Raw genomic sequence first — 21,118 nt, forward strand, 5'->3', positions numbered from 1 at the left:
CATTTCGACGCAGCTGACGGGCCAGGGCCTTGTCACTGGCCGCTGGTCGCTGGTGGTCTGGGGATTAAGATTCAGTGCTCTCGCTGCTGCAGCCTGACTTCAGTCTCTGGCCGGGAACCAAAATCCTGCTTCAAGCCGCTGCAGGCCGAGGCGACCCGGAATCAGGACTAAATGGTGAAAACACCCACTGACACATAGACACAAAGAAAAGGTGTCTGACACGAGGGCATCTTAGAGGAGGAAAGAGGGAAATAACATTTATTGGGTCCCAGGGGGTCTGCAAACATTACTTCATTTACTCTTCATAAGAATCCTAGATCGTAGATAGCTTTTATCAGTTTATAGAAATGGGGGTCCAGAGGTTAAGCAGGAACCCCAATGTCACACAACTTGTAAGTGGGGGAGTCAGCATTCGCACCCACGACTCACTCCGCAGCCACCTTCCGGCTCTATCAGGGAGTGTTCCGAACCACCACTCTGGCCCTGTGTCCGCGGCTGAGGACACACTTTCTCACCAAATCCAGGGCAGCCTCGGTGCTCTTCTACATATAGTCGGTCACTCTGGATCTGCAGGGTGGGTGTGCCAACCAAGCCTGTGGGCTATCCCAGCACCATTCCAGCTGCCTTCCCATCGGCCATCATGGGCTCTTTGTGCTGACTCAGGTGTGTCTTAGGGCCCAGCTCCCCCTGCAATGCTGACGCTGGGCTCAGGTAGGCAGTGCCAGGTGTATGACAGGATTCCTGGGAAGGTTTATCATTGATGCGGGGCATTTTTTCATTAGCGGTGCGTACATTTGAGTCAGTCATTCCCCTCTCCTCTGTTAAACGTTAGTTCCTCTGGGATCGGTGACATCCATACTTTACTGCAAATTTATTTTCTGGGTCACTTTTTCTGTGTCCAGTTTTTTCTTTTCCAGTTGTCTGGGGACATTGGCTGAAACCCAAAGCCTAGAACAATAGGTGATCTCCCTTGCCCCCCTCCCCAACTTCCTCACCCCCTCACCTCCACCAACCCACACATTTTAAAGAGAGATGCTAGACCATCCGTGACGAGCTTGCTAAGAAGTATTCAAACCGGTCCTGCAACTTCTGGTCTTAGCACATCACCCACCTCCAACCTAGATCTAAGAGAAGTCTAAAGAATGTTCAGAGAGCTGAGGATTTCTTTAATGAGAAGGAAGGTGCAGCCAAACCCCATGTGGCTTCGTTAAACTATTTCTTGGGCATGGCATAATTTCCATAGTTTGTTGGGCCAGGGCCGGAATGTTTCCTTGGGGTCCGAGGTGACATGACTGACACCTTGGGAGATAGCTAGGCTCGAGGGTCTTGAAAGCTCCCCAACTCAAGATTTCTGCCTGCTCAGGAAGGGACATCCCAGTACAAAGTGCCTCTGTGGGCTGAACTTTCAAGCAGGAGCTAAGGGATGTTTGTAGAAAGTTAGCTGCAGAGGGCATCACCCATGTCGCCTGGATCAGAGAATGGGGCAGTGCTGCGGGATCCTCAGCAAGGGGTCTTCAGGAACCCACTCAAGACCCCCTTGAAGAATAGGGGAAAAGTCTGCCTGTAGACAACTGGTAAGTAACAGCCTCCCAAAGATGTCCACGTCCTAATCTCCAGAACCTGTGACTACGTTGCCTTAATTACAGAAAGGATTTCGTAGATGTGATTAAGGATCTTGAAATGGGGAAATTATCCCGGATTATCCAGGCAGGCCCAATATAATCACAAGAGTCATTTTAAGAGAAATGTGAGGACAGAAGCAGAGGTCAGAGAGGAGAGAAGGTGCTCCTGGCTTTGAAGATGGAGGAGAGGGCCACATGCCAAGGAATGCAGGTAGCCCCTAAAAGCTGAAAAAGGCAAGGAAAGGGGTTCTCCCTTTGAGCCTCCAGAAGGAAGGCAGCCCATTGTAGACTTAAGATCTCAAGAACTGTACGAGAATAAATGTTGGTTGCTTTAAGCCGCTAAATTGGTGGCAGTCTGTGAAGGCAGCAGTAGGAAACTAATACACCTTCCATGACCTGGAGGCATTCAGCAGCCAGTGTATCTTTGTCAGATGAAATACAGCCTGCCCAAATGTGGCACGCAACATTCTTACGCCAAAACATTATTCATTGTTTATCTGACATTCAAATTTAACCGGGCATCCTGTTTTTTTTTCTAATTTGCTAATTCTGGTCAGAGAGGAGTAGAAAATGCGTTAACTAAAAGGACGATTTGCCCCTCTGCTTCTCATACCTCTTCCCTGCCCCAAATCTGGAGACCCAAAGCAGGTGGTGAATGTGGAAGAAGGAGTAGGAAGTCAGAAGGAAGGGTCCGTGACCCTCCCCAGGGCAGGTATCTGTGTCTGTGTCGGGTGCAGGACTGAAGAAGAGGCAATAAGCCTTGAGTTGGCCGAGAGATGCAGGTTTTCACTTAGATTGGCCTGGAATTTTTAATATCTGAAGATAAGGATCATTGGTTAATATCTGAAAGTGACCAGAATATTTTGGGATCTTTCCAAGATATTGGCCCAGGAGGGGAAGAGAGAACCAAGAGCAAAGGGTTGAAAGGCAGGGGGGAGAAAAAGGAAAGGCAATGTCCAATTACACAGCAAATCCAGCCCAGTCAGTAAACCAACCACCATCTCTTTACCCAATCACCACTCTCCTCTGCTGACCTGCTTTCACCGCTTCTGGGAAAAGTGACACCCACATCTTACCCTGCCATAATTTTACTAGATTGCTTTTTTTCTGAGCCAGGAACGATTACCTGGCACCACAGTGAGGGGAGAGGGTGAGGAAAAGGGCAGAAATTCCAGAGGGGACCTCAGGAATAAGGAGGACCGCGTGTGAACTGGATGACTTTTCGGGGCGTGGCCATCTCTCGAGACTGGGCCTGAGCAGCTTTGGTGAACCAGGCCCAAATCCCACCATCCAAAAGGAAAAAGATGGTGAGGCTGAAAAGTTAGGTGCCTGGAGTTTTCCAGACAGGCCCTGTGAAAATCTCCCAAAGCAGGGCTCGCACTAGAATTCCACGCGGTGATTGTGTTGGCTGCAGGGAACTGCTGAGAACATTCCCTCCACCTGGGTTTTCTTGACCTAAGCAGATGTGAGTGGCTTCTGTGTGACTCACCCTAAGCCTGACCTATTTGTGAAATGCTTTCTCTACAAAAAGCTGGAGATGAGTGCAGAGAATTATACATTTATAACCCCAGTATAGACAGAATTGTCTAACCCTCTCATTTTAGCTACTCCCTGCCCCGCCCGTGGTCTGTGAATGCTGACCAAATGTTGGCGAGTGTCTAATGGCCTAACCTATTGGCTCCAGCGGTAATTGCCAGGTAGGTGGGGGTAGGAGATGATGAGTAGTGGGGGGCTTGCAAAGTGCAGGAGCAGTGGGCTCGGGGAGGCTGTGAGCGCCCAGAGATCCATTTCTCATTCTGCTTTGCTTCGCGGTACCCCAGGAACCTTGTAAGTATGAATGGGCTGCAGACGAGGTATCAGCACAGTGGGGAGTTGGCCTGATGTAGTGGAAGGAGCTGGGACTTCACACTCAGATCTGGGCTTGGATTTTTTTGTGCCATGTTACTTGCTGTGTGATGGGCTTTTCATACTCTCTTCCAGAACCTCTTTCCTCATCTACCAAATGGCCATAGTGATCTGCCCTTTCTGCATCTCAGACTTCATATAAGAGTAAGAGAAATGTTACCTATGAAATGTCACATACTGCAAAATGTTCTACAAAAGTTTTGAAAGTGCTTAGAGAGCTTTACATGAGGTTTCTGAAAATTTGCCTTTTTCATGACAGCTGATGCTAACATGGTCTGGACTAGCTGAGCCTGCCTGGGACCCACCTTCCAGTCTGCCCAGACTCTCCCATCTAACTCCCCGTCAGGATTTGGGTGGGGAACCCAGTAGGCCCAGCCCCGGGAGCTCCGGTTAATAACTAGAGCCGCTGCTACCAACACTGCAGAGCTGCTGGTGCCCCTGAGAATGTCTCCATTTCCCCCTCTGTGCCCCGCCAAGGAGGAGGGAGTGCTCCGGGGCTGGGGGAAAGGGTGACACCGCGACAGCACCTCGTTGGGTTCTGCCATGGCCGCCTGCTGGCTGCCTTACTCAGCAGTCTCTGAGCGTGGAGCTTCGAGGGGGCGTTGGTGGTGACCTTGGGTTAAGCTCAGATGCCACACTCGTTCCTGCTGCTGAGAGCAGCTACCTGCCAAGGCAGGTGTGGGCCTCTTCTGTTGCAGAGGCTGAGGTTGTATCACCCTCCTAAAGCTCCTTTGGCTTCATCTTTGAAAAGAGAAGATGCGACACGGTGGTTGAGTCACGTGCTTGGATTCTGGCTTGTTTCTTTGGAGATTTGACTGGTCGCCATTGGGACCATAGGCAGGAGTGGAGCTGGTTTCCTCTGCACCTGTTTCTGTCAACTTCTGATATTAACAGAACGGCCAGATTCCAGAGACTTCCCAGGTCTAGCTGGGCCAGATTGGGATCTGCAGTGAGGCCAGTGGTGGGTCAGGGAGTACCCACGAGGTGAGGAGGGAGAGGGGAGTCCCAGCCTCGGCCACAGGGCTCAGACGTGCTTCCTGCTGGGTTCTGCTCCCTGCCCCAGGTGTGACCGGCCCTGGGCAGATCAACTGCTGTGGGGAGGTGGGAGGTGGGGAAGTGGGCCACACTGAGAAGCTAGACCAGAGCAAGGGCATTTCCTGACAGAAGTGTCTAAGGACTTCAGAGAACAGTCTTTTAGAATGTTACGAGTCACCTTTGCTGACATCCAAAATTTACACACAAAAATGTAAAGCCGTTCTCATCTTTGTCTTTTGCTAGGATCATTAGCTGAAAACACCCCCAGCACATGGACAGAATCAACACAACATAGACATTATTTCAATATGCAAGTTTTGGACCCAGATGGCCTGGTTTCAAATCCTGACTTTGCCCCTTACTCACTGGGCTACTTTGGGCAAGTCATTTAACCTACCTGTGCCTCAGTTTCCCCATATGGATCCCGTGGATCCCATGGGAAAATAATAGTATCAACTTTATAGGATTTATTATTAGTTTTAGTTTATTAGTTTTATTATTTATTTTTTTAGTTTTATTTATTTTATTGTTTTAGTTTTATTATTAGTTTATTAGTTTTATTTATTTTTAGTATTATTTATTTTTATTATTTATTATTATTAGTTTATTAGTTTTATTATTTATTTTATTTTATTATTTATTATTATTATTAGTTTTCCCATATGGATCCCATGGGAAAATAATAGTATCAACTTTATAGGATTTATTATTATCCCATGGATAATAATAGTATCAACTTTATAGGATTGCTGTGAGGGAGGAAAATGTACGTTAATACACGTAAAGTGCTTAGAATAAGGATGGGGTCAAAATAAACTTTCAATAAGTGTGAGCTCGTCTTGTTTCATGTCATTATTTCAAGAGTATAACATTTCTCCTCTCCTTTTTGTATGCCTGGCTCTGATGGAAAATAGGTTTCAAGTGGTGTGTCAAGTTCAGTCCATTGTAGCTACCTGGACAGCTGTGTTGAGAAGGATTCTGAAGCTGCATCCAATCTCAGCAAGGGGAATTATGTGTCCCATTAGCAGGATCTGCTGTGAGTGAGGACATAGGGAGCAGTGGCATGGGTGCCACATAGTTTCCTGTTCTGTGACTTGCCCTGCTTTAAGGGTTTTTGTTTGTTTGTTTGCAACATCTTTTTTTTTCCTTTTTTTTCCTGGCTGTGCCACGCGGCATGTGGGTTCTTCATTCCCTGACCAGGGATAGAACCTTCACCCCTGCAGTGGAAGCGTGGTGTCTTAATCACTGGACCGCCAGGGAAGTCCCTGCTTTAAGGTTTTGTGTTTTTTTTTTTCTCTTTCTACCTCGGTCCAAGCCCTCCCCTTGCTACCTGCCTTTGCCTCTGGTATCCCGGTCCTTTGATGGGCTTTGCTGTCAATAGCTGCTCTGTAGAAACTGGAGATCATGTCAGATAAGAACTTTGAGATTTTTTTCCTTTGGAGAAAGCAAAGCCTGCAAGGCCTGGTGTAGAGGATGCTGCTAGCTCAGTGGGAAACCTGAGGGTTTCTCTGTGTGCAGAGCAAGGGCGTTCTCAGAGAAACCGGGAAGCTCTTCACCGGGCAGCTTAGTCTTCTGTGATCCCCATTGTTCTGGAATCTAAACGCTAATGATTAGTACAGGAACTTCCTCACAGCCTAGGCAATCATTGACTTGTTAATGCATGCAGGACCTTGTGCTGAGTTATCCCTATTTCCATTCAGTGGCGGTCTTTCTGCCTGAACACAGGTGGACGGTTGTGGTCAGGTCACCTTGTGGCCCCTTGTGGCCATCTCTGTTTGCAGAGTGCCATTCTGCCAGTTTGGGGAGCTGTGCTTTGTCTTGAGTCGAAGAGATCTGGGTTTGAATTCCTTGTTCTACCAATTACTAGCGTCGTGATTTGAATAAGTTGCTTAAACTCTCTAAGCCTCACTCTCCTTGTCCGTAAATGGGAAGAAGAGCAGACCCACCTCATCAGGCTGTAGGGAGGCCTAAGCGAAGGACGCACTGAAAGCACGTGGCATGAGCCTGGCCCATGTTAAGTGCACCAAAAGCGGTAGCTATTATTTTCTTAACTCAACCAGAAAGCTCATCTTCATTAAGTGATATAATATAAAAATAATGGTTCAAATTTGTGTGACACTTTCACCTTTATTATGCCTAGCACAGAGCAAGCACTGAGTATTAGCTATTATTATTAATAATAACATTGAGAGCAGCAGCTCTACTTAGCTATGAAGGGTGAGATTATCACCCAAGCCCTTGACCAGGCCTCTTAACTTGGGGCCCATGGACCCCTTGATGGTCTGTGGGTAGAATCTGTGGGGTTTGTGACCTTGGATAGGAAAAGAATTAGACTTTTTATTTTCACTAACCTCTAACTGAAATTATGAATCTCCTTCAATTATGAACATAGGCAACAAAATACACTAGTAGTAACAACACCTGTGACTTTGACACCAGCACGTTCCACATAAAATATTGGCTAGGCTTGATGCTACTTCAAAATTAGATATTAAATCTGCTGTTAGAACTTGTTATTTAATGTGTTAATAAAGAAGCATGTATTCTGATACTTACATTTCAATGTAACTGTTTTTCTTTAATACTTTATTTTATTTATTTATTTTATTTTTATAAATTTATTTATTTATTTTTGGCTGTGTTGGGTTTTCGTTTCTGTGCGCGGGCTTTCTCTAGTTGCGGCAAGCGGGGGCTACTCTTCATCGTGGTGCGCGGGCTTCTCATTGTCGTGGCTTCTCGTGTTGTGGAGCACAGGCTCTACACGTGCAGGCTCAGTAGTTGTGCCTCACGGGCTTAGTTGCTCCGTGGCACGTGGGATCTTCCCAGACCAGGGCTCGAACCCATGTCCCCTGCATTGGCAGGCAGATTCTTAACCACGTGGCACCAGGGAAGCCCTCTTTAATACTTTATATTCATTTTATGCAGTTAAGAACTTTATCCTAGAAAATGTCAATAGGCTTCACCAGACTGACTGCTGGAGGAGTCCAGGGCATGACAAGGTTAAGAATTTACAGAGTATGGAGGCAGTCCCCAAGGCCACCCTCACTTCTGATGCCAATTGCAAGACCTGGGGTCCCCAAGACCACCCTCAGTTTTTTGTTTTAGTTTCTTGTTTCTTAATTGAAGTATAGTTGATTTATAATGTTTCAGGTATATAGTAAAGTGATTCAGTTATTCATATATATACTGTTTTCGGATTCTTTTCCATTATAGGTTACTACAGGACATTGAATATAGTTCCCTGTACTATACAGTAGGTCCTTGTTGTTTATCTATTTTATATATAGTAGTGTGTATCTGTTAATTCCAAATCTGTCTCTTCCCCCACTTTCCCCTTTGGTAACTATGTCTTTCTATGTCTGTGTGTCTACTTCTGTTTTGTAAATAAGTTCATTTGTATCATTTTTTTAGATTCCACATATAAGCGATATCATATGATGTTTGCTTTTCTCTGTCTGACTTACTTCACTTATATGATAATCTCTATGTCCATCTATGTGGATGAGACCACCTTCAATTTTCATAAATTACTAGAATAACTTATAGAATTTACTGAAAGCTACTGTACTTATGGCTACAGTTTATTACAGTGAAAGGAATCAGCAAAGGGAAGATACACCTGGAGCAGAAAGTTCCAAGAGGGGAGCTTCCGGCTGTCCTCTCCCAGTGGAGTCATGGACAGCACCAACTTTTCCTGGCAATGATGTGTGACACTACACGTGGGATATTGCCAACCAGAGAAGCCCACCTGAGCCTTGGTGTCCAGAAGTTTCATTTAGACGCAGTCAGGTAGCCACGGTGGACCACCTGCTTGTCTGACCTTTCATCTCCAGGCGTCTGGAGGTAGAACTGATATCATGGGGCCAAAGCCTCCGCTATAAATCACATTGTTAGACTATCCAGTGTGATCCAAGACCCCAGGTAAACTCTTATCTGGCAGGACATTCTAAGAATTTAGCAATACCTTGCAGGAGCTGAGGACAAAGGCCAGACCTGTCTTTGGGGAAGGTTAATTCTTTACTACACAAGCTCCACTCTGGAAACTGCCTTGGAGCGGCCAGCTTGGAAGCGGGTGAGTGTCGGGGTGGGGTGGGAATCAGCTAACACACACAGTTGTAGCTACTGAAACCGTTTAGATCTGGGGTCCCCAACTCCTGGTCCGCGGATCGGTAGCGGTCCGGGGCCTGTTAGGAACCGGGCCGCACAGCAGGAGGTGAGCAGCTGGTGAGTGAGCGATGTTTCATTTGCCGTTCCCCACCGCCTCCTGACCCAGCCCCCATCTCCCCCACGCCTCGACCAGGTCCGTGGAAAAAGTCTTCCAAGAAACCAGTCCCTGGTGCCGAAAAGGTTGAGGACCGCTGGTTTAGAGCAATTTTTTTTTTTTTTTTGTACCCAGCAAAGACAGTGTAAAGGTCATTGTTTCCGGAGGCAACTGAATAATACCAATGATTAAAAACATAGCTCAGCCTTGTCTCTACACCTAACACTTTCCAAAGTGTATTTCCAAATGTTGGAAGTGTTAATTCTCAAAACATGTGGAAGGAAGGGGTCCTGTTAAACCTCAGAAGTGAGGGCCCCAGTGGTGGGGCAGAATGTGGACTGCCCCACGCCTCCTCCCGGGCTGTTCAGACAGAGTGAGTCCTGTGGCCGAGAAGATCAGCAGGTATTTTGCAGAATCAGGTTACCTGGTCATGCCGGGGCGGGGCTAGGAGCTTAGCCAGCTTTGGAGATGGCCTGTTCTGGAGTTCACCGGGCATGATTACGTGAGGTAATTGACTGCGCATGTGACCAGCTTACATGTGGGAAAGCACAAGTTTGCCAGAGCCTGGAGTCTTCTAGGCCCAACACGTTTTGACTCATCTAAAGTGAACCCAGAGTCATGACCTCATCCTCCAGTTTGGGGTAAATTACATGCAGTCAGTCTCTATGTTAACATTGAAAAGCCACACTTTCAGGACCCTATTGCTGGTGTCTTCCTGGGTAAGGTCATTTCTACAGGCCTGTGAGGGCTGAGGCTCCGCCACCTCTGCAGGAGCCTGTGTTCCCTGAAGGTGAGAAGTGCACTGGCCCCGCAGGTGGGCACAGAAGGCTTTCTGGGGTGTGGCTAGGATCCAGAGAGCTTTGTGTTTCCCTGAAGAGCACATCTGTGCTCACAAGTGTACTTGTATATAATTTCTGCAGTAGCTGTGACTATTTTATGGAGGTCTGTGTGGTTTTTTTGAAAGCTGCCTTTAAAAAGGATCCTTTCAGGGCTTCCCTGGTGGCGCAGTGGTTGAGAGTCCGCCTGCCGATGCAGGGGACGTGGGTTTGTGCCCCGGTCCGGGAACATCCCACATGCCGTGGAGCGGCTAGGCCCATGAGCCATGGCCGCTAAGCCTGCGTGTCTGGAGCCTGTGCTCCGCAACAGGAGAGGCCACAACAGTGAGAGGCCCGCGTACTGAAAAAAAAGAAAAAAACAAAAGGATCCTTTCAAATGACCATTCTCCCCTTCTCCTCACCAGTGCTGCTGTCCATAATTATTTGGAGGAAGCTCTTTCAGATAATCATCTACACGCCTTTTGGCCCTCATTGCCCAACTGGACTGCAGCTCCATGGGGCAAGGCCTGCTCTGTCCTGTGTATCTCAGCACCAACAGCAGTGCCTGGCATAGAGCGGGCACTTGGCAGATGTTCGTTGAATGAATAATAAGAACGAATCCTATGAGATCACTCACTGTATTCATTTCCTGTGGCTCCTATAACAAATTACCGGAAACTAGGTGACTTAAAACAACAGAACTTTGTTCTCTTACAGTTTCAGTGGCCATAAGTGCAAAGTCAGTATCACTGGGCCAAAATCAAGGGGTCAGCAGGGCTAACACCCTGTGGTGGCTCTAGGGGAGAATCTGTTCCTTGTTTCTTCTGGCCTCTGGTGGCTGCAGCATTCCTTGGCTCGTGGCCGCATCACTCCAATATCTGCCCCTGTGGTCGCCTTCTCCTCTTCTGTGTGTGTCAGATCTCCATCTGCCTCCCTCTTTTAAGGATACACGTGGTTGGATTTGGGGCCCACCAGGAAATCCAGGATAATCTCTCCCCATCACAAGACCCTTAATTACACCTGCAAAATTCCCCTTCCTCCCTTTTTCTCTGTGTAAGGTAGCATTCACAAGTTCTAGGTTTAGGAAGTGGAAATCTTTTGGGGGGGCATTGTTCAGCCTACCATACTCACAAAGGGGATATAAACCAACAGAAGGCTGGGCAGTCCCTCACTGAGCAGTCTGGCAGGGGGACACACATATTCCTGAACGCTGCTAATTCAGGGAAAGTGTCTCAGAGGACTCTGGCTCATGGGGGAGCCCTCATGCCCATATTTGGGGCCTATGTTACTATGAACACGTGAGAACAAGGTATAACCATCTCCTTTCACCCTCAGAGTCTGTGCTCTCAGCAGACCCACGCTCGCCCTCCCCAGAGCAGGTTCCTGCCCTGAGTCTCCTGTGGCAGCTGCAGATGTCAGGAAAGGCAGCCCTTCCCAGGACCCAACCTCAGGAGGGCCCTGGCCCTAGGGCTCCCTGGAGTGTCTCTATGGGGAACCATCCTTTCCTCATCATGTAGGTAAGTTGTCCTTCCCCTTGACAGCAACCACATCTCTGCAGCCTGGTAGGTGGGGCGGGGCGGGGTGGGGGGTGGGGGGAAGCAGCAGATAAGGGAGCAGTGATAATTTGGAAAGGTCAGATGCCAGATAAAGAGAGGTCAGATAAGGAGGAATCCGCCCCAGGCTGACAGGCTAAAGCCTACAGCAAGTTTTGCTTTTTGTGATCCCTGGGACCTGCGGATTCTGCTGCTACTCTCTGTCCCCAAACAAATGATGAAAAAGAAAGACTAAGAAAATAGACAGGACTTGTCTGGATTTAGCAGGTTTATCCATGCTCACTTGCTCTCCACATCACCCTCCTACAGAATGCCCTGCCCCTAATGGTTCCAAATAGCTTTCCAACCTATTGTTTAGGGAGTAATTGAGGTCTTTTATTCTCTATTCTCTAGATTTTCTCTAAATTTTCACTAATCTTATTGTTGCTCTGGCTGGGACTCCCAGAGTGAGTCTGCAGGAAAAGGTGAGACTAAAGCAGAGTGTAACTCCAGGATCTCTCCGTCCAGGTCCGTCCTAACTAACACTCAGCCAAGGAGGAGCTGGGTTGAGGGGAGGGGTGGGCGCACATGCACATCTTCCTTCCAGCAGGGTGGGCTGTCCTCCTCTCAGATGGGCTGCCTTCTCTGGAAGTGCTGCCTCTGATGCAGTCTCCATTCCTTTTTTTGTATTTCCCTTCAATCTGATTCATCCCCTGTGGGCAATAAGAGCCACTGTGGGTTCCCTGGCGGAGTTCTTCTTTTTTAGAGGAATTTGTTTTATTTATTTATTTGCATAATATAGGGTTTTTTAATCGAGGTATAATTGACATGTAACATTATATTAGTTTCAGGTGTACAACACAATGATTTAATATTTGTGTGTATTGTGAATGAACACCACAATAATTTGAGTTAACATCCATCACCAAACATAGCTACAGATTTTTTTTTTCTTGAGAACATGTAAGACCTTCTCTTTTAGCAACTTTCAAATATACAATACAGTATTATTAACTATAGTCTCTGTGCTGTACGTTACGTCCCCAGGACTTATTTTATAACTGGAAATTTGTACTCATAATAGAGTTCTTACAGTTAAAATGTTGACTTTTATTCATCAAGAGTAAAAGAGATTTCATTGGCTAGATTTGTTTTGATGAGTCAGGGGAGGGCCTCAATTTAGAACAATTGTCTTCCAAAGATTTGGTAGGGGGTAATTTTTTGTTTCTTTTCTTTGGGTTTTTAGTTTGTTTTTTTTTTTTCCAGATGAAGCTACAAGTACATTTGTGTCTTTGTCTAAACAGGTAATGCCAACTTCATTTTCAAACAGTGTGCTTGGGCTCCATTCATCACTGTGTTAGGGTTTTTTTACATTTTTTAATTAATTTTTTTGGAGTATAGTTGCTTTACAATGTTGTGTTAGTTTCTGCTGTACAGCAAAGTGAATCAGCTATACGTATACATATATCCCCTCTTTTTTGGATTTCCTTCCCATTTAGGTCACCACAGAGCACTGAGTAGAGTTCCCTGTTGCCTGGCAGAGTTCTGAGTGGAGAATCAGGTGGCCTCAGGTGCCCTTCTGCCCTGGCTCGCTGAATTTTCACAGATAGTACAGCATCTCTGGGCCTCTGTCTGCTGTGGGACAGTGTGAAACAGGTTTATCAACAAGGATCTTTCCAGTGGTGCTACTCTGAGCCTCTATGGTGTTAGAATTGGCTCAAGGACCGAGTTTGGATCTCGAAGTTTAGGTTTATTCCGTATTTGCAGCCCTCTTTAAAAAGCAGGTGGCACATGGCTCTGCATCTGTCTGAACTTGTGGTCATTGTGTTTTATTTGTTCCATGACCTGCAAAGGACTGGCTTAGGCCTTGCATTTCAGAGAGGGGGGACCAGGCTCCCTGGGCACACTCAAGCGTGAGGGGCTGGCAGCGGAGCTGAGGAAGGGGGTGAGGTTGGAAGGCTGCCTGCAACCTCCCCTCGGCACCACCCTCCCTGGGTGGATCTCACATCATTTTGCTGGGGAGAAGAGTCTGAAGGGATATGCCAGGAGGTGGCTGTTATAACAAAATGCCACAGAGTGGGTGGCTTAAGCATCAGAAATGCATTTCTCACAGTTCTGGAGTCCGAGATCAGGTTGCCAGCAGGGTCAGTTGCTGGTAAGTGTTCTTTTCCTGATGTAAACAAAAAGAACAGTGTTGTTCATTATCCTGTTATACAAAGGGTTAAATCACAACCCACTGCAGTCACCCAGGACAGTGTGCCCTGGGCATTCAGGAGGGAAAAACTGCAGGAGACACTCTGTGTTTTGGATAAACAGGCCCCTACCCAGTTAAGGTGCATTTCTGAGGAAGAATTTCAACGACCCCAGATTCTTGTGTCTTCCATGCTAGAAAAGCACATTAACTTCAGATATCTGTTCTTTGTGATTAGCGGTCATCTTTTACCAAGATGTATGCTTGACTAATTGTTTTTCCTAGCCCCCAAATTCATTTATATACTGGCTCCTCACCTACCTCTTCAGAGTAGTTCCTCAGAGCTAGCTGACAGCCTGATTCCTGGACTATAGTCCTCAGTAAGATGCCTGAAAATAACTTAACTCACAACTCTGTTGTTTTTTTCTTTCAGTTGACACTGGTTTGCAGACTGTTTCCTTCTTACTGTGTCTTCACATGGTGGAGAGAGAGATCCTCTCTCGTGTCTTTTTCTATAAGGGCACTAATCCCATTCATGAGCGCTTCACCCTCATGACCTCATTTAAACCTAACCACCTCTCAAAGGCCCCGCCTGCAAAGGCCATCACATTGGGGATGAGGTATCCACATATGAATTTTGAGGGGGACACAAGCAGCACTGTTCTCAAGGGGCAAGGTGGCAGCATCTCTCCTGCTGCCCACAGGGCCAGGTGTCTGCTGGCAAGTCTGGGCATGGACAGGAGGGTGCGTACAAAGGGGGCTTCCGCCTGCAATGTCTTCCCTGGGAATAAGCTTGCCTGTGCAGAGTGGCTCACATTTACACGTGACGCCTTTGTCAGATCCGCTATCTCTCCATTCTCCCCAAATCCCCCTGAGCTCCTCCTGGGTGCCACATCCTGCAGTAGTAAGAGAAGGAGGTGAGTCGGTCCTGGAGCCTGCCCTCTAGGGACTCTTCCTGGTAGGGAAGACCCTCTGGTGAGCCCTGTGTTGGGGGGTCCAGCAAGAGAAGCTGTAGAAGGTTTAGATTTGACCTCTTGATTTTTTTTTTTTTTCGGTACGTGGGCCTCTCACTGTTGTGGCCTCTCCCGTTGTGGAGCTCAGGCTCCGGACGCTCAGGCTCAGCGGCCATGGCTCACGGGCCCAGCTGCTCCGCGGCTTGTGGGATCCTCCCGGACCGGGGCACGAACCCGTGTCCCCTGCATCGGCAGGCGGACTCTCAACCACTGCGCCACCAGGGAAGCCCAACCTCTTGATATTTTTGATATGCCATGTTCTTTACCACCCAAGGCCTCGCCACAGGCTGATCCCTCTGCCCAAATTCCCTTCTCCCATTCACCTGGTGAGCTCCTACTTATTTTTCAGGTGCCCTGAAAAGTCTTCCCTGAGGCCCTCCCCATCATTATTCCAATTCCTCTTGACATCTCTTAGCTTTGTTTCCTTTTCCTCTCCCTCCCACAGGAGAGAGACTGTGTCTGTCATGTTCCTTGTCATACCCCAGTGCCTGGCACATAGTAAGCAGGCAGTACATGCTTAATGGATCATCGAAGGAAAATGTTACACAGAGGAGGCACTGATTAACTTTATCAGGAGCGAATCAGGGAAGGCTTTCTGGAGGAGGTGATGACTAAAGGAAGAAGAAAAGTTTGCTGGGTGTTCTAGGCAGTCGGAACAGAAGGTGCAAAGGCCCAGAGTGGTGACATCATATGGAAGGTTGGTGTTGTCAAGATGCAGATGAAAGAGCTGCAGGGTCAGGGTCTGCCCATGGAAGACCCAGCATGTGTGTTCAGAGCTGGGGGATGGGAATTAGAAGGGGCACAATGCCACTGCCCTGGAGGCTGTATTAGGTGGATTGACGGCCCCCAGGCTGGAGCAAGGAGGCCAGTTAGGAGGTTATTGTGATGCACCAGGAAAGAAACATAGGCCTGAACCCAGGCAGCAGCTGTGAGGATGGGGAGGGGAGATGAATTTGAGGTTTCAAGCTGGAACCCCAGGGCTTGATGACTAATCCAGTGCGGTAGAAGGAGCAGTGGAGAGTGGAAGTTCATGCCACTAACCTGAACCACAGACCCAAGAAGAACAACAACTTTGAGGAAGTTGAGGTGGGAAGGTTTAGATCAGTTCTGATTCAGACACAGCGAGTTTGAAGATCCTTTGGGACCTCATGTAGCAAACGGTTTTGTATTTGAGTCCAGAGCTTGAGAGAATTCAGAGCAGGAGGTGTAGATTTGGACTCCTGGTCATATATGTGGAAATTAAAACCATAGGGATGAATGAGACTGCTGGGGAGAGGGTGTGGAGTAGGGCCAGAGGTCTGGGCATAAAACCCTTGGGGAAGTAAAAACTCAAGTTGCCTTCAGAGGAAGAGTACCCAGGAGAGGACACCAAGAAAGGTCTGTCCCTCTATCCTCCTTGACATAAGTATGTGGTCCTTCCTGTTCCAAAGAGTGGATCTTGACAGTGGAAGCCAGTGGTGGTAACCTCATTCCCCTTGTCAGTGATTGGTATAGGAATGGACCTGTGACCCATCCTGACCAATGAAACGTGAGAGGAAGAGTTCTAAAGGGCTTCTGGGAAAGGTTTCCTATTCTTAAGATGGGAGCAAGGATGAGATGGTTCTATTTTACCTCTGGACTTTGTCCAGTCTGCATGGGATACCAGAAACAGTTGCAGCTATCTGTGATCATAAGGAAACCCAGCCTAGGGAGCAAGTCCACATGCCAAAGCTGACAGAGAGGAGAAATGGAAAGAACTGGAATCTTTGATGACATTGGTGATCTACTATCGCAGCCATCCCTGGAATCCACTCTTCCATCGAGCCTTTTCCTATGTGATACAATGAATTTTATTTTTGTTTTGGCCAGTTTAGATTAGGTTTTCTGTTACTTTCTACTAGAGTAACCAAGGGAGGAAAATATTTCAGCAGAACTCCTCAGAAATTCATTATGAAAAAAGTCTAATACCGTTAATTGGATTTGGCAGTATGGTGGTCAAAGGGCAAATTCAGTGGACAGATGGGCTAGAAGGCTGACCAAAGAGACTAAAATGTGAGTGGGAGGTGTGGACGTAAAGACTGTAAGTGTAGACTGAAACAGACACCTGGTCAGAAGACCTGGATTTTAGTAAGTCAAGGATAGGCTATGATGTGATAACAAACAAACGCCAAGCCTCAGTGGCCCAACACACACAAGCTCTGTATTTTGTTTTTGTTTTTTCACTTGTATGAAGTCCTCCGTGGATCAGACAGCTCTCTTCCAGCAGTGTCTTGGGGACCTGGGTTGTTTCAATATTGTGGTTATGCCGTCTCAACGTGAGAACTCTGTGGTGAGCATGGCAGGTAAAGGGAGAGCTGAGGGGGCGTTCAGGGTGCTTCCTCCGCCTTATCCCGCTAGTGACACCTGTAACTCTTGCTCCCAGTCCATTGGACAGAAGTGGTCACGTGGCCCTGTCCAGCTACAGGGGAAATTGTGGAGCACCCATGGATATGTGGTGAGCATCAACTGTGTCTGCTGGATCTTAACTTTCTGAACTTTACTTTTTCCTCAGTAAAATAGAAGATCACCCAACTCACACAGGGTTGTGAAAATCAAAGAAGATATGGAGGACCTCTTTTTTCTGTTGTCTTCCATGATTCTGTTTTGTCTCGGTTTTTCCATGCCTGTATAATCTGGGTGTTAAAAATAAATCCCACCTACTGAACACCTACTAGGGATAATGGTAATAGGTAGGATTCATTGAGTGCTTACTGTGAGTCAGGCACAATTCCAGGCACTGTCCATACATCAACATAGTACTGAACATACTGTTTTCTCCATTTTGCAGGGAACTCATGCCTAGCATGGTGTCTGGCACACAGAAGACTTTCGACAGATGTTTGGATAAATTCAGCAACTTGTTCAAATCACAGATCTAGCAAGGGGCAAAGTGACCAGTGGCCCCCCAAATACATCTAGGTCTTAATCCCTGCAACCTGTGAATGTCACTTTCCTAATATGGCAAAAAGGGCTTTGTCATAATCCAGATGTGATTAAGTTAAATTTAATCCAGATGTGGTTAAGGATCTCAAGATAGGAAGAGTAGCCACGATTATCCAGGTGGGCTCCAAATGCAATCACATGTATCCTTTTAAGGGGAAGGCAGAGGGAAATTTGACACACAGAAAAGAGAAGGCGATGTGACCAGAAGGTGGAGATTGGAGTGATGCGGTCACAAGCCAGTGAGTGCCACCGGAAGCTGGAAGAGGCGAGATGATGGATTCTTTCCTTCCTTCGAGGCTCTGGACAGAGTGCCACCTTCTCAATTCCTTGATTCCAGCCCAGGGACACAGATTTCAGAACTTTGGTTTCCAGAACCACAAGAGAATAAATTTCTATTGTTTGAAACGACCCAGTTTACGGCAATTCGATACGGCAGCCACAGGAAATTGATACACCAGGTTTGGGCGATGGCCCAGGAACACCTTAGAGTCTGCAGTCCTCTGGCCTCTGCCACCTAGAAGGTCAAGAAGGGGTTCCTACGGGCCCCTGTGCCTGCAGCAGAGACAGAGGAGGAGGTGGAGATGCACTGGGGTTGGTCTGAAAGAAGAGTTTTAAAAAACAGTCTATAGACTCCCAGGAATCAGAAGTTGAAAGCCATCCATCCAGAAACGCTTATTATGCACGTGCTGTGTGGCAGACCTGCTGGGACTACAGATTTAAGAAGACTTGGAATTGGGTGTGGGTGGATTCATGCTGTTGAGGATGAGGCGAGGGGGTCCCGGGACTGGGCTGCGGGCTGGAGCTGCGGGGGCGGAGGAAGCCCGAGGCCTGTCCTGCTGGCCCTGCTAAGGGGGCAGGTGCCTGGCCAGGAAGGGCCTGGAATCTCCTTCACCTGAAAGCAGACGCAAGGAGTGTGCGTCCCAAGGTGGGTGTTTGGTTCAGGTTTCTCAGGAAGTCAAGGCAGTGGTGGTGGAGGAAAGTGGCCTGGAGTCCTGTCTGACCTGGAAGGAAGTGCACGGGGTGAAGCGTGGAGAGGCCAACCTCCAGGGGGACTGTGAGGCCTGCAGCCAAGGTGTGGGGAGCAGGGGAAACAGGCGGAGGCTGCCAGCCACGGAGCTCATGGCCCGTGTCTCCAGGGACAGAGACGGGGCTCCTGGAGCTGTGGTTTGGGGTCACTTTTGGGTCTGCTTGGCCCGAGGGAAGGGAGTGCTGCCCCTGCAGACAGAGGGACCTCTGGGCCTTGCCACTACTGCTGGGCGTTGACCTTGGGCCTGAGGGTTTGTGGACCTTGGTTGTCACGTGACACTGCAACCTGGGGCTGAGAATGTACGTGACCTCTTCTGGGAGGCCGTCCGTGGGCACACCGGACTGGAGGGCTCCACTGGCCCAACTCACATGATTGGCCGAGAGGGGCCACGACAGCATCTTCAATTTTATGGAAGAAACAGAGCTCAAGGAAGAGGGAGGGCGTCCTACCAAATCAGGAAGAGACAAAAAGGGGGAGGTTAGCCAGGAAGGGGGGGGGGGGCTGGGATACTGGTCAGCGCCCAGTAGCTGGAACATTCCAGCACTTTCCTGAAAGAGAGCTCCCTCAGGGAGAGAAGTTTCATTCTGTTCAGTTTTTGAGGGGGGCACTTTGAGAGCGTGACATGGTGAAGACAGTCCCTGCTTCTGTGGTGGTGGGGCTCTCAGCCTCTCCTCTTTTCTCGTCTCTCAGCTTCTCTTTGTCTTTTTTCCCTTCCTGTCTCCTCTCCCTTCTCCCCTTTTCTTCTCCCATCCTTTCTTTGTGAATGGCTCCTAGACTCTTCCTGTCTCTCTTTCTGTCCCGTGCTGTGTCTGCATCGATCACAGCCCCCTGAACACACACACCCATTCACACACACACACACACACACACACACACACACACACACACACAGAGTCTGACTTTATTCGGATCACCTCCGCTAATGGGCCAGCCAGGACATCACCGGAAGCACCTGTGCTCTGACACGGCCCAAGCACATTTTTTCTATTTTCTCATTTATACTTCCTCATTCACATTTTCCTTTCTGCAGGTTTGCTTACAACGTCATCTGAGACTTTCTGGCCCCTTCACGTTTCTTCATCTATTTTTATCAGCAAGCACCCAAACTTCTTCCTGGTGCCTCCCCGCCCCCACGCAGCCTGAAGAGAAGGCTCAGCTCCCTGGGGCCCAGGAGGGTCAAGAGGCTGCTGGGGGATGGGCAGCAGGCAGAGAGGTCTGGCTCCTCACCTGGACTCCTGAGAAGCCAGTCAAACAGGAGGAGATGATAGTCTCCCCTCTGCTCTTAGCCTCCCCGGAGCTGCTCCCTCCTGAAGTCCAGGAGCCCTTCTGGAAGCAGGAGAAGAATTCCCACATGGAGGTTACAGAGTTCCCCATTAGCACATGATTTAAAGCTGGGATACCAGAGGGGCAGTCCAGGTCCCGCTTCTATTCCTGGTGACCCCTGGCAAGTCACATGATCCCTTAGAACCTCAGTATTTTTAGTCTGGAAATCAGGCATTTTAGTTTGCTCTACCTACTGCACAAAGGGTTCTGCGTTGTGAGCTACCTGTAAGGGTGACGACAACAAAGACAAGGGTGATGTTGATGACAGCACTTGCCACAGACTGTGTGCCAGGCCCTATCGTAGGTGCCTTAATGTATGAACTCACTTCATCCTACAACAACCTCAGAAGTACGTAGTGTTATCATCTCTGTTTTACAGACGAGGAAATGGAGGTGCAGAGAGGTTAAGCTACTTGTCCAAGGTTACACAGCTGGTAAGCAGCTGAGCTGGGATTCAAACTCAACAGTCTGGCCCCAGACCTCACACCCCTGTGACTGAGACTTCCATGGTCTGGAAGAACAATGTTACTCCCTCTCTCCCAGTACGACAACAAGTGCCCAGGGGGAGGGGATCCAGTTTGCAGAAGTGGTCGTCCAGGTCCTGAGAGCGTGTGGCCATCTCCACCTTGGCCATCTCCTGAGGGCGACGCAGTCACTGGGCGGAAGGGGGGCGCTGCTCCAGGGCTTCAGTAACCTTCTGTGTTTTTTCAGTGCAGTCTCTTCAGGCTTTGTTACCACAATACATTTATTTTTGGAGTATTACTATTACCAGTTTGACACCGCAGCCCTCTTATTTGTCAGCCCCATTCTTTCTGGTTTATGTTTAAGTGTGTTGTGTGTTGACTCCACTGCTGCTATCTTTGCTTCTTTTCTAAAAACGGTATTCGAGTGGGAAGCACTGTGTATTCACTCACTTCTTCAGCAGACATGACTTCCGTGTAAGGACGCTGTGCTGATTGCTCTGGGGGACATCAAAGATGAAGTCGGTGTGGCCTTTGCCCTCAAGAATCTTCCAGTCCAGGAGTGACAAGTAACATGCATGGACGTGGCTGTAATGGCACATGGATGCTGTATGAGCATTGCCACCAAAGTCACGGCAGGACTTCAGACAGCTCTCAGGGAAGTCTTTTTAGAGGAGATAGTGGATAAATAAGTTATGGCGCAGAGATCCCAAAACACAGTAGTCTATATAAGATCAATCTTAGGATATAATTTTATTTCCCTCTTCCATAACAGTGCAGACGCAGGTGGCACTAGTCTGGTGGGACAGCTCAGCTCCGCAGGGTCATTCAGGGACACAGTTTTGCTCTATGCTGTTGCTTTGCTCCACTGTCCTGTTGGGTATTATCTTCATCTGTAAGGTTAAAGCTTGGTCATTGCTGCATTGACCTCCCACCTTGTGGCAAGGGCGAAGGGAGGATGGAGGAACAAAC

At 48.1% G+C, this 21,118-nt stretch overlaps 1 long non-coding RNA gene across 1 annotated transcript; it reads left to right on the forward strand.

Annotated features, from left to right (window-relative positions):
* The first annotated feature begins 332 nt into the window (after positions 1-332).
* Positions 333-19,217, forward strand: LOC113633336 (uncharacterized). The gene is made up of 3 exons (XR_003438148.1): positions 333-1,574; positions 10,974-11,155; positions 17,181-19,217. It is a non-coding gene; the product is annotated as an uncharacterized LOC113633336 (long non-coding RNA).
* Positions 19,218-21,118: the final 1,901 nt, after the last annotated feature.

Source organism: Aethalodelphis obliquidens, unplaced genomic scaffold (assembly GCF_003676395.1).
Source record: "Aethalodelphis obliquidens isolate GAN/ISIS:26980383/991018 unplaced genomic scaffold, ASM367639v1 scaffold39, whole genome shotgun sequence".
Classification (NCBI taxonomy): domain Eukaryota; kingdom Metazoa; phylum Chordata; class Mammalia; order Artiodactyla; family Delphinidae; genus Aethalodelphis; species Aethalodelphis obliquidens.